Source organism: Pocillopora verrucosa, chromosome 14, assembly GCF_036669915.1.
Source record: "Pocillopora verrucosa isolate sample1 chromosome 14, ASM3666991v2, whole genome shotgun sequence".
NCBI classification, from domain to species: domain Eukaryota; kingdom Metazoa; phylum Cnidaria; class Anthozoa; order Scleractinia; family Pocilloporidae; genus Pocillopora; species Pocillopora verrucosa.
The window spans coordinates 6,157,074-6,171,463 of NC_089325.1; the positions used below are offsets into that span (position 1 = coordinate 6,157,074).

A 14,390-nucleotide genomic window follows, 5' to 3' on the forward strand; every position below is an offset into this window, starting at 1 on the left:
AATCAAACTGTTCGAGTTGTGGCCGTAGATTTCGATGTCTGAAACAAAAAGTTATTTTCACAACGAAACTTAATAGCTTTATTTTTCATGAAATAGCCCTTCTGACTTTACAAAGTCTCCACGTGTTTCCCCATTAAAATTTCAACATTTTTCAGTGGCGACAGAGCGTGAAAACAATACTCAATTGTTTACAAATTAAAATTGAAAGAAAAACTCCAAATAAAGGTGCACGAATCATCTGTCGTTATAAGTTTTCCATCTGTCAGTCGGCAGTTACAAAAGCTTTTTGGAATACTTGACTTGATCTCATGATTGTTGCATTTTATCAGCTGCGGGTTAAAAGAGAAACTCTCTAAAAGGCAGCGATCATAACTTGCAAGGCAACAAATTAATTGGTTACTTTGATTAGATCGATCAAGTCGAACTATTTCCATGGTCCAACTCTGAAAAAGCGCTGAGTCCAGGGGAGAGTAACTATGGAGAAAAAGCACGAATTTAGGGTATGAATGTTTACTTATAAGAGTCATTTTATTAAGCGGATAAAAAAAAAAAAAAAAAATTAAGCGGATATTGCATCAAACTTTTGATCTTTTCACTTGCCTCGAATTTCCTTAAGAAGTCATTTTCAATCATTCTCCACACGTCAGTAAAACCAGAAAAATATTTGCGTATTTCTCGTTTGGTCGAATTGCCAAAGATTTATTAATTTTCACTTAGTGTCTGCTACCGTAACTTTAATCCTTATGCCTTATGACATGAAACCGCTCAAAGAAGTCATAAAAAATACTCAAAACAAAAAATTTATTTCTTTTTAATGTCTGGCACGTGCAAATGAGGAGCTGAGCTAATTACAGACTTTTAAAACAAATTTTTACATAAAACGAAAGCAAAGCTCTTCCTAAAAGTAAAAACTAATTTTTACAACGTTCTTTGATATTGCAAAAAAAAAAGCCCGTTTTTCCTTTTATTCTTTGTTTTCTTTTTTAAACAAAAGAATACCAATTCAACGTTGTATTACTGGAAAGAAAAGATATTACGTTTAAAACCGACCGAAGTGAATTTGCATTAGTTGGCAGATTAGTTCGGTTTAGCGCTCATATTAAGACAAAGAGCCAAAATAAAACTAAGGTGTATTTTGCCAAATGGTGACTTATTTATCAAAACTGGCTAGTATTAAGAATCTTATTTGGAATGAACAGATACAGCTGCCACCCAGGTAACTAAGTCTCTGACTTAGAAGGTAAAGCAGTCATCTTTTACCGTGATAATTATCTCGACAAACATCAACAAAACTTGCCGGCTTTTAGCACGATAACGGAAAAATTTATTCTTTAAATTCTGACAGCAGCCGTTTTGAAACATGTTTATTTCATTTTTCGAAACTTTCTTTCTTCTCCATAACCTCAAAACCGAACATCTTCATTTTTCCTTTGTCCGAAGCGAAAAAAAAAAAAAACCACCGAAAATCAGCTTTCATGTTATAACACTTCAGATTAACATGTGGGTCATATCTAAGAAACCTTTTTTTGTCCGTTTTTTTTTTCAGTATCAAAACTGAATCATAAGATACACGTTCTTAAATTTGCGATAAATTTATGGAAAAATCGCACTTAGGCTAACATTTCTTTTAAAAAAGACGAATAATGACAAATAGGTCATTACGTGTCGATAGCATCCTTTCAAAGACAAACTTTGAGCAGCTTTTTGAGCAGTGTTTTTAAGGTGATTCCATAAAAAAAAAAAAAAATTCCAAATTTTTTTTTCAAACTTTCCCTTAAATGTTCCCTATCAATGTCTGTTTTGAAAATACAATTAAAGAGATAGGTCACCGGCTTGTTTAGGATATATGATGGGCCAAACTACCCTATTTATGCCTGTGCTGGAACTAATCACGCGCGTCATTTCATCGATTCACAATACATTTTAAGAAAGGTGAAAGCAAGGGTGTTTTTAAAGTAACACTTGAAAAAAATTTATAGGTTGAAAGTCTCAAGAGTATGGAACAATTTGATATATAATTAAAAATGACATCAACTCCAAACGTACCTCGAGTCGTTGCTTACAAGGTCATAATTTGTACCATCGAGTAACAGGCTTCATGCACACTTTAAGTTTTTTGTCCACCGTGGTTTTTTTTTAAAATTTCCCTTATTAAAGGGGATATTTTGTACAACAAAATTATGCAATACAAAATGTTCGACACCGTGCTCGTTCAAGAGCCAAAGGGCATCGTACCTCTTTACCTGGTCCATTTATTGAAAAACAATACCGTGTTCTTGGAATGGCGCGCGCTCATTCCCCTGAGTTCGTGGTTTGTATGCACAGTACACGATGCGCGTTGCAATAAGCGAGGAATCACCTTAACGTTGGAGAGGACGTGATTATATTCTCAAGCAAATACAGCACGCATGATAATTTGTATCACGTGAAGAAAAAATGATGGGACATATTCTCTTTTGATCACTTGCATCCCCGTTCCGCTCAGGTTAGAGGAACAAAGACAAACTCGTACCTAATGCCTCCCTCTCTCTCTTTCCAGGAGCGTGGAGGAGAGAGACCCTGAAGATTCAACCTGGCGAGGATAGACGTAAAAGTATTCATTTAGGTGATAGCGGTCACTACTAACAAGGTATGGGCAATCCTGATAATGGCCGTGAACGTTTACATAATCGCTTAATGGCTATTTCGTGATCTCTTTCGCTATCGTGTATGTGATCTTGACTGTCGGATAAGTAAAGATATTACACACTGTCTAGAATCCCGTAATCACCCTTAACATGCAAACAGATTGTCACGAAGTGACGCAGTTGCGTGCGCTTAGCCGAAATTCATCGTGATCATTTAGTCATGTGATTCAGGCATGGATTTAAAATTTGGTTTTATATTAAAGTTAAGAATAGAAATGTTGGAATATCGGTAAAGGTCACAGCGATGTCAAGGTTAATTCGGGCCAGACCTAGAAATATGTTGAATGTTCCACATCGAGGAATTCGAAGCAAAAATATTAGCAAACTGCTGGTGCAGCGGAAAACACAATTCTGAAATATTTTTTTTTTTTTTTTTTTTTTTTTTTAAATAGCTTTAGTCCGCGGTAATCATTCAGCCTCTTATAGAGTCGAATACAACTTAAATTCGTAATCATAACATTTCCGTTTGTGTCGTGCACTTATCAAGATGAATCTGACGGTCACAATGTGATTACAGCTGACAGAAAGATAGTTTACACAAATAGTTCGCGGTTTGATAATAGCGTCAAAAACTCCATCCAATTAGCACCGTGCACTTTTCTTCAACAGTAAAAAATGGCAACAGACCAAATTGGAATTCTTTTTTAACACTATAGTTTAGTTTCACTCGCTTGGACAGGTTTCAAGTTAATTTTAATTCTGAATACAGTTCTTCTAAGGTAGTATTCATTTTCAAAGTAACGAGAGACATTATCCTTGTATAATACAGTGTCCTGATTACATCCTGAGGGTCTGACAAACTGAGGAAGAACTTTCGGACAGTCCATAAAATAGCGATCATGCCGATGGCCTAATGATGGATGACGCTCACTGATAATGTGCGGGCGCATGAAATGCCTTTCGTTTAAGTGGACTTTGTCTTTCAAAGGACAGTTTTCATAAGCTGGTGGCTAATGATCTACGTAACTTTAAGCTGTAGTTCTGTGTACTAAGGAGGCAGTAAATATATTGAATGTTCACAAACGAACGCTTGGAAATGACGGACCGAGCAGGAAAAAAAAAACCTACTTTTAACAGTAAAAGCGGTAGACGGGAACTCTGTAATCGAAAAAAATTTACGTTTACTTGTCATTCCAAAGAGAGGAGAGCCAACCTTTTTATCGGAATTTACACAATACAATAGTTCGATCGATAGAGACCGCCTGACATAATTATCTTATGTCAATTATGGTTGCACTGATCAAACCGTTTAAGAATATACTAAAACTCGGAGGAACCATTGAATTATTTTACTTTTGTATAAAACACCAGGTTGCAGTATGCGAGAATAACAAATGTTGAATCAACTTGCTCAATCCGTTCACGAAAGCCCAAAAGAATTTTCAATATATGTGCTACTACAGGCTGCGAACAGAAATGAGGTTTCTTGAAAAAACATCTCTTTGTAATTATAACAATTTAAACAGGCTTACAGAGACTGAAAAGTGGTACCTGGTTCAGCTGAAGTGTTTTTTGTGCTCAGTCAGTATAATTGCGCAGAGCTTCACTTTGGGAAGTTCTCAGTCAACCGAGGTCTTCAACATGCTATTTCGTGATCGTTAAAAGAACAATTTAAGAGAACTGTTCACTCAGATATGCGGGGTGTTCTATGAAAATCTCCAAAGTGACACGAAGCTTAATGTTATCCATTTGAACACTGAGAGTTCGAGTAGCAATGTGCAAATAATCCGTTTTAGTTGTTATCATAATGTTATCTTCCCTAATTAAGAAGTTTTCTGTTCTTATACTGCCAGGATGAGAGTAGGGTTATCTTTGTTACCATGCAACAGTCGGAAATCAAACATATTATCCATCACGAACAATTGTGTACTTCCACAATATTTTTATGACAGTATTCTGACAGTAAACAATCGGAAGTCAAACTCAGAGCTGGAATTTCAAGGCTGCGGTCATGCAGCAACGTGCGTTCGGGTTTCTTCGCTTGAGAAACTTCAAACGTGCTACGTGCTACGTTCCTATGTTACCAACTGCTTGTACGAACGCAAGTTTATGTGCCCATCGCCCACCAATAGAGAAAATAGTTACAAAACAAAGAATCGAGGGCGTAATGTTTGTGATGTTGTATGACATCAGCAGAAACTTAAAGAAAAAAAACATTATATTTCCTAAAAGCACAGGTTTACCCGATCTTTATCAACAATACACACAAAAGCAGGTTTTGGACATAATTAGAGAAATTTATATCGATGATAATTCAAACCGAAATTAGGTTGGTGGGCGTATTACTACCATGAATCGCAAATTGCAGTATGCTTTGCTAGAAAACTGGCTCAACTTGTTCTGTTTTTTTTTTTTTTATCTCCATTGTCAAGGAGGTTTTGTAAAGAAATTTGCTGGAGAAATTGTTCTTTCGCGGGAAATGTAAAAAGTAAGCAATGATGTAAGACTGAGTATTGAAGAAACTCTGTCTTAATTATCTATCTGAACACAGCTGCTGTCATCAAAGACAGACAGCCATTACTGAATTATCACATATATATATTGATTGACCTCAACAGTGAAACGTCAGCCATATTGGTGTGTTAAATTTAGATAACCCGTTTGTGAAAGACTTTTTTACGAGCCAGTGAATTCGATGAAATATCATGTTACCCTCAGGGTGACATACTCCTAGCAACTAACTCTTGTTTGAAAATAAAGTCAACAAAGCCGCAAATAAACGTCTTTGTGACTACATTAGTAGCAATTAGACATTGCCACTTGCATTTCATATTTTTCCTTCTCTTTTCCTGTTTGATTTTCATTAGCATCAGATACATCATTCTCCATTTAAGGAGAATCGATTGTTTCTGGCAGCTAACATTTACCGTATTAATTAGACGGAACGTATCGGAGAGTTTTCAAACCTAGCACCAAAAAAAAAAAAACAATAAAAATATAAAAATGCAACCTTTGTACCATAAGAAAGTTTCCGTAAATCTTCATAAATTCTCAGTCGCCTTTCGAGTACAAATGATCACATTTTGCAGTAATTATTCACGTTTTAAATCTGGAAACCGAAGAAAAAACCTACGCAAGGATACCGAGCACCGGTGACAAAAATCCAGTGTACCTTCTACATACATAACCAGTACTTAATATTCTTTAGCCGTAAAAAACTATTATTTAAATTCCCTTACTCTGAAAATAAATTTAAAATTGCTTGACAAGCGTTACAGAGTCACATGATCGATGAGTATGTGTATCAGGCCTGGTTTTCTATAAGAGCAAAAAACGGTCACTTCAAGTCGTTTAGGCCCAGCTCTAGCTTCTAGCTTGACATGTGCTCACGGGAAGTTCGCCCGGTGGAGCGACTTTGATTCAAACGTCGAACTTTCCATGTGCCGAATATCTGTTCAATTTAGATTTGTATGTTGTACGTGCACTTTGACCAAAGCAAAAATTTGAGTTGTTAAGTTAAAAGATTGAGTACTTGAAATGATTTAAACTTTATTAACTGGGTGGACACCAATTGTTATTAAGTTAAGCACATGAAAATTGCGACTCCTGCCCTGTTTAAACTTTTGACTCCCATACATCATGAACATGTTTTACCAGTGATGATTTTAGATATGTGAAAATTCATATATTTGCCTGCGGTGGAGAGCCGAAATTAAGAGATCCTCGCAGCTAAGAACACTACTGAAACGAGTAGTTGTAAAAAGGACATGAAAAAATCATTCGTCACTTGGATGTTTATTTGGACCCAATTCATTGACCACTTTTTTGAGTTCTCATTCGTATCAAGAAATGGCCCATTGTTCCGGGTCAACTTTTCCAAAAAAAGTCCTGAGTAATTGGTATCCTGAAGGACTTTGGCCGAAGGGAGGCGGAAAAGCTCGTAACTGATCGAGAAAATTATCGGAGTGACAATTTTGCTGCACTGGGGGAGTGGGTAGTGTAAATATGACTATAAAATCAATCTCCATCGGTGTACCCAGGGGTAGACTTGACCCTCGTTTAGCGCATCGATAGAGCCAAAGGTTCGCCAAATTCAGAACTAATTAAATTATCCGTATTGCAGTGACTCATTTAAACCACCTCTCTCTATATTTAAGTCAGTCGCCTGGTTTTTACCGTCAGTTTTGTCAACGTACAAATATATTTTTGGTCTTACTACTGATGTCAAATACAATCGAAAGTGACGGTTTTCTGTGGAGAGCCTCGATGCGATTAAAGACCTTGTTTCTGGCGCACAGCTGTTTTCACAAAACGTAGGCCGCTCATCATTTTTTAGGAACCGCATGGTGTCACACCTAACCCGAGGTCCTTCTTTGCAAAGCGCCCGAATTCGTGTAACTATTTGTATGATACAAGATTATACTGAATCAAACGCAAATGATTTCGTAGTTTTTGCGGAGAGCAAATGTATTTGAGTTATTTTACGTTTTCAATCGAAACGCGTGGCAAGATGATGGTGTGGATAATTTTTTCTTCTCACAAGTCCTTGCAACGAAGAAGGTGCGAGTTTTTTTATTTTAATCATGTTACAAAGCAGAGTTTCTGAGTGATATAACTAAGCCAAGACTGCCACCGTCATTGATTGGATCATCCCGCCTGGGTAAGATTTTAGTCACGTGGCGAGGCAACGTATAATCAATAACAGATACAAGATAGAATTTCATTTCAGGCCTAATTTATCATTTTGTGGTGTATAACGGTTCGCATTTTTAGGACGGTAATCCGTATTTTGAATCTTCAAATCTCTTGAAACTTCACAAAACGAAAATTGTTCGATAAAATTCACTAAAAATCGGTAGCTAAAATTGTTTGGGTTTAAGTGTTATTTGATTTTCGTATTAGAGCTGGTCATTTCTTCAGTCGCCGCCATCTTTTGGTTGCTTCACACCGAAAACACACGATACGAAACAAATGATCGGTTGTTTCCCATCATCTCACGCCATAACAGAAAAAGCTTTGGAAAATCTGTATACTCCGTGCGCGGTCGCAGGAACTCTATTTTTCAAGTGAATCGGTCGGATGGTTTTCCAGTTAAAGGCTTGTAAATTAGCAATTTTACATGAAAAACGAAGGTTGTTCTGTTATTTCAGTGTGAAATCTTTGGCCTTTCAGCCTTCCGGAGTCGCTGGCGCCGCTTGTTGAAACTAAAACGAAAAAAAACACTCTTTTAAGATTGTCATTGGCATTCTTTCACAAACCCCACCACTATTCTTAGTAGCACAAAGGTCGCCAATTCGTTTGTTTATTGCTCCGCCAAAACTAAGGTCGAAATGCACTCAAAGAGGCCTAAAAGCGAAAAAAATTTACAGGAATCGCCCATCGAGCGAGCGAGATGCGATTCCCCACGCGTATCCTAGAACGCGCTCTTGCGCATAGCGCGTAATTCACTAGTTAAAAAGGAAAAACAGATCTTGCTACGGACCAGACTTGATTATAAAATGTCAAACTACATAAGAATCTGGAAATGTTTTGGGTAGAATGAAATACTGCTAAAAGCCAGGTTGTTTCGAGGTTTTAGGTCAGAGGCGCGTTTGTTATCACTTTTTCTTTGGTCCGTTTGTCTTTTCCCGCGGGCGTGGCATCCAACAAAGGTGTGATTTTTTTCGGTCCCCGGCTTCAAGATGTGGCGAAGAAGGCTAACACGCGAAACTTACATCTTTTTTACGCGTTACGGTGACCAATTTACATTTTCAACTCAGTTGTTTGAACACTTAATTACCTGTTTTTTATTTTGTCTAGTATGTTCAAGCGCCTCACGGTTAAATTATCAAGATAGTATTTCAATTGATTTTGTTCCTTTGTACGTTAGGAATGTTGCAAACTGTGGTTTGTGGTTTTGAAAGTTATTTCTCTAATTTCAAAGGACTTTCATTTCATCAACCTGTCCACGGAATTTTAGTTTGAAAGATTGCTCTGGCCCTCGAGAAGTCTTTGAGCAAATACTGGGACGATTTTCATTTCGGAATTTTACTAGGAATATTTATACAGCTCCATCTTTGCGCGAAAGCCACAAGGGACCATAAAAATTCACGGACGTCCAGGAAACGCAATACAACGATCTGCTCAAACCTCAAGGGCTTCAGAGCTAAAATATACAAATTGAAGTTGACAATGAGGACAACAGATTAAACAAATGCGATTTAATTTTACGCTGATATGCCAAATACTTAAAATTTGTTGATAAATATTTTTAACATGACAGTTGTTAATTATTCATCGACATTGTAGTTCAAATAAATTATATATGGAGTGCTGCAGATATGGCTAAGATTTGTGTTTTCAGCCATACACACTATCTGAAATGTGCTTCCTTCCGTTTGCATATTACTCATAGTTTATTGAGCTGTCGTCTGGTCTTGTCTCACGCACCGTTAGATCAACAAGTTATAATGGCTCGAAATTATGTGAAAAGTTGCTATTCTTGTAATATCGTTCATTTTTCTTCCTACGGCTGTTGTTCACCACAAGTTAGCCAAAAAGTACAACGTTTTTCCGGTCTTATGATAAATCATCCTTACAAATTTTTGCACGAGGAAACATTTAGCATGGCTTCAAGCACCCCGTAGGAGTTTTAAAAAACATATTTATGCGCACTTTTAGACCAGAAGACAACAATACATTTTTCCCCCATTATTTTAACCTAGTAATGGTTTTGTTCAAGATGACAGCAAGATAGATACGCAGAAGCTGTATTATGGGGTCTTTCTATAAGACCCAAATGACTTAATTAATAATATATCTCACTCTATTTTTCCAGCTTGTGCTAATTCTTCGAAAGGTGCTCGAATTTTCAGGGTTGACACTGGGAAATTCGTTAAGTTCTCATTGAGGTGATGATATGCCACTGAAAAAACAGCTCAGTAATTTCTAACTTCATTATTATTAAAGAAATAAAACTTCGGAAAAACGTTTGTGTGATTCAGGGGCCATTTCTGAGTCATTAAGTCTCTATGGTTATAGATATGCAATTGTATTAGTCTTCATTCACAGATAGTTTAATTTGAAAACGATCAAAACAATCGTTAGCAAACTTATGCATGGACGAATTTTCAACAGTCGTTACCTATTTGTTTTGTATCTGAGGCGAAGAACTGAACATAAATTCAAGAAAAAGTTCCAGTAAAAAAGAGTGAAATTGTTTCAAAAACAGCTTCAAGAGATGGGGTTTTGCCTGAGTTAAAGAGGCTTGCATTTTTCAGGGAACTTATTCAGCGTCGCTCTTAAGGCCCTGTTTACCATTCGAGTTGTTATCAGATAGTTGTCTTTTAACTGTCGACTGGTCTCATTCGCGTTTTCAACGACGTAGAGAGTACTTTATTTAGGCAGGCGATAAATTAAATCGTGCTATTTTTTGCAATTACGTAGAGACCAAACTGTTCGAGTAAAGCTCCTGTGGACTTATTTTCTATCGATTACGACTCATCTTTCGTTAAATGTGTTTCATTGGCGCCTTGAAACGAAGTAAGTACGTGCATATGTATAATATGGAATTAACAATCAAGGAAATGCAAGACTAAAAATACAGAATATTGTGGTGAAACTTGTAAGACTTCCTTTGCGAAGCATCGTGTGTGTTATAGTCTTCATCCTGAACTTTTCATCTTACACTTAACGAAGGGTAAATTATGATTTGCCTGGTTTTTACTCAAGCATTCATGAAATAATCAGTTCGGGAAGTTAAACGCTGACAACCATAGCAATACTGCTTCCGATGAAGGAAAACAACTCAAGGCCACTCAGAAAGTGGCATTACATCGTCGTTTTATAATCGATGACAGAATCCTTGGAACCTTTTAGCCATCACGGAAACATTACAGCATTTAGGTTTTTAAAATCATGTAGGAACATTAAGCAGCAGGCTCGTAGTACATCAAGGTGGTAAGACATCCAATAAATTTTATTCGTGCCTTGAATTATGCATTGCCTCTATTTCATTTTTTACGGTCTTTTTAAGGACAGGAGTCTATGAGGAAACGGTTGCTAGATCCTTTTTTCCCTATAATTCTACTTTTGGTGTGCTTTCTTGTAAAAAAAAAAAAAAAAAAAAAAAAGAGAAATTATAGGTTCCGCGTAACTTAACTAGCCCAGGGAAAATGGAGGAAAATTAATACTGCCTTCATTTGCGGATTTTTGCCTATCTGATAACAGGAATTCAGGATAATTTTATATCTCTCAATTCCGCGCTCAGATATTTCCTCATGATTTCAGCTGAGATAAAGGAGGTTAACACATAAAATGCTTGGGACAAGACAAATTTGAGTAAAGTTTTTTATTGTTTTTGTTGACGTCGCTGTTACCGCTGTTATATTTTAAATTCCTAACTTTTTGTATAATAAGGCCCTAGATAAATAGCTCCAGGCCTCTCCCTCCCAAAAACGCTAAAAAAAAAAATAATTTAAAAAAATGTGGAAACAAGATCAAAAATTGGTAGCATAGAGCATCACTTGTCTTTTGTAGAGAGCATTTCGATATTATTTTAGGGGAGAGAACAAAAGCCATTAATAAAAGCTATACGCAAATTTTTCTCAAGTTCCTTTTCTATTTCATGATCGATAAGTCATAAAAAAAAATTTATTCTTCTCTATAAACCTTTTTTCTCTTTCTTCATTATACAAGTCCTTGAAAATTCAGATTTTTCCTACTTGAGTTTACACGATCGCCTTTGGTTATTTAGACCGATTATTATAGAAAGAGGGAATTTATGCTAATTTCAATTGAGACAAGCCATCTTTGTCTGGCATCACGCAACAGATTCATACATGGGGTGATGTATGAATAAATTCAGTATACATTGGACAATTCGACTTTTTCCAGGAAATAGTAAACTTAGATTAAAAATGTCAAACTCTATATTTCCCAAACCACAAATATCGAAATAATCGGCAATTTAACGGTCGACAGATGTCACCTGCTATTGAGGTGAGTACCTTAAAACTATTCATTGAACATGTTTGTGCTAATAACTTTCTCTTAGACTTGCACAATACGCGATTTTAACTTTTGATAGATGAGCTATGTTTATGGACGAATATACAACAAAAAATTGTAACTATTCTTTACCATATGTCAGTACTGTTCTCTTGTAAAAATAATTTTTCAGATATGATTGAGAGCGGTTAAAATGTGCTTCCGTACGATGCAGAAAGATCAAATTTCCGCCTAGTAAAACGCGGAAAAATTGAACATAACATAGTGTCATGCTTAAATGTTATTGAGAGAGGAGAGATGGGAATGTAACTATTTTAAATGAAGTAATTCGTATTTGCCGAAGTTTCTGGTCGTTTTGCATCTAATATCCAATTTTCTGAATAAGAAACGCTAAAAAAACTTTCGTTAAATACCCTTTAATTTTTCAAAACTGAGTTCCAATCATGGGTAGATATTGAATGTCGGATTTTGACTTAGTCTTTGCTAGTTGTTGTAACTTTAACTGTTTTTGTATCAGTAAAATAGAATAGGAGAGATATATAAATGAAGTTGTACTCATAAGTGAATCGAAGTATAAAAAATGATTCGCCGTCTGCGACTCACCTTTTCCAAAAGTGAAGTTAGTCAACAATGCAGTCCAGGTTAAGAACATGAAAATTGAACAAATTCCATGCCTTCTTCAAGGTAACGGTTTTCTGTTTCTACCACGCGCGTATGACACAAGTTTTAAGTTGATCGCTAGCTCCAAGCAATGGATTAAGCTTCCCAAATCGACCTGTCGTTATGAACGAAACCTTATTATGAAAATAAATTTTAAAAAAATGCTTGCAGCTGTCAGTTCCATGTGGAAATTAATGCAAATGACGCAAATGGATGTTATCCGCTTCGCTCGATGGAGAGAATTGGGTCTCTTAGGAATATCTTCACATGTTAACATACGTATTAGACACCGAAATGAGTCCTTTGACCTACATTGTAAAAATTTCGATTCATTCTTTTAGGTCCAATTGACGGCGAAAAACGCTAGGAAAAGCAGATACTTAGACGTTAAGTTGTACGTTTTTAATCCAAAAACTTTCAAAATTTTAAAAATCAAGCATATTTTTCAGTATATTTTTCGTTCATTCCTACTAAAAGGTAAACACCTTGCAAAATTTATCGTGTTTTTAATATATGACGTTCAGCAACTTTGGTAATAATAAAAATTTTATTCAAACAGAACTGTCATGTTCCCGTTTTAGGTCCGCTTTAATTTGCCAGTTTTTGGACGCCGACGTGTTATTCTAATCAAACTTCGCTCTTAAAATCGTCTGAAGATGTTGATAATCAATCCTATTATATCGTTAGGTGTTCTTTAACTGCACATCGAAAAGGAATGTACCAGCATTACAAATCTCTATTCAGAAATTTTGGTTCCAAATGTGAAGTGAAAAACGACTCGACCTCGACAAAAACTGCAGATACAATTTAACTTAGTGCAACGGATTGACTGGAGTAATGTGTCTTGGACTATAAAATGTCATTATTAATTCCTTGAAAGTGTCGCACGTCACGTCAGGTGCAAAGGCATTATAATTATAGATCGTCTTTAGTAATTCATGTCAAACAAACGCAATGCAGGTGAATTTGAGAGAAGAAACGAGAGACTTTATTAAGAATTAAAGGCAAGTCCAGCGAAAATGGTTTTGAGACTCACACAAACATAGATAAAGAGGAAAATTTTGCACTTCGTACTCCTTAGCTTGATAAATTTTATTAAGTTGATTACAGTGTGTATATAGTTAATCTGTGTTAATGAGACTGGAAAGACAGACGTTTTCTTTCTGTCATCCATAATTTTCTGAAACGTGATGATTTTCCTTGTATGATTCTTTATCTTATTTTCTACAATCAGTTTATAAAATAATACAAAGATAAAATAATAAAGATTTGAACGGCTGCCCATGCACTAGAAGTGATTATCAATATTGCCTATGTGCGTACGGCGTTTAAAGTCTGGTTAAACAGGTGTTCTTAGGCAATATTGCCTGATGCGTTATAGTTAAACAAACCCACTAGAGACTGGGGCTCCACGCTGTGGTAGACCAAGCACACACCAGGATAGGTGAGATCCAGATATAGAAACTTCTTTCCTTAGTGTAGAGGCAGTAAAATCATTGTGTTTTCGCTAAAAAATTGGGCTGAAATGGCCGTGACCAAAAGTTGCACTTGCTAGGCTTGAAATTTTGAGGACTATGTCACTCCAACCAATCTATTAATAAAGTTTTCATTGTGAGACATACGCCCTAGGGTTGTTTAGTGAGATTGTAAAGGAACTGTTTGCGTCCGTCTGCGATGACGGACGTTGGGTTATTTTTCCTTTCATCAAAATGCTCCATTCAAATCTCCTTTCTTCTTTTCCTCAAAATTTTAGTGTAGTTTTTCCTGTGGCAAACAATAGCACCGTATCAATTCGGCCGTTGGTTGCAAATAATCAAAATGGATTTTTTCTCTTAATGTCATGTCCGGTTCTCCTAGAAGAAATGGCCCATTGTTCCGGGTCAACTTTCCAAACAAAAAGTCCTGAGAAATTGGTAGTCCTGAGGGACTTTGGCCGAAGGGAGGCGGAAAAGCTCGTAACTGATCGAGAAAATTATTGGAGTGACAATTTTGCTGCACTGTGGGAGTGGGTAGTGTAAATATGCACTAGTAAAATCAATCTCCATCGGTGTACCCAGGGTTAGACTTGACCCTAGTTTAGCGCATCGAGCCAAAGGTTCGCAAATTCAAAAATAA

At 36.3% G+C, this 14,390-nt stretch overlaps 1 protein-coding gene across 2 annotated transcripts in view; it reads right to left on the reverse strand.

Moving 5' to 3' along the window:
- LOC131778283 (neuropeptide FF receptor 2-like) overlaps positions 1-12,380 on the reverse strand; it is a 32,535-nt gene extending 20,155 nt beyond the window's left edge. Inside the window, exon 1 of one of the 2 annotated variants that reach the window (XM_059094684.2) lies at positions 12,219-12,380. The gene's annotated coding sequence lies outside the window, so the exon portion shown is untranslated. Of the gene's footprint in view, positions 1-4,178; positions 4,367-12,218 lie in introns of those variants that run through there. The other variant, XM_059094682.2, reaches the window with a different exon arrangement.
- Positions 12,381-14,390: the final 2,010 nt, after the last annotated feature.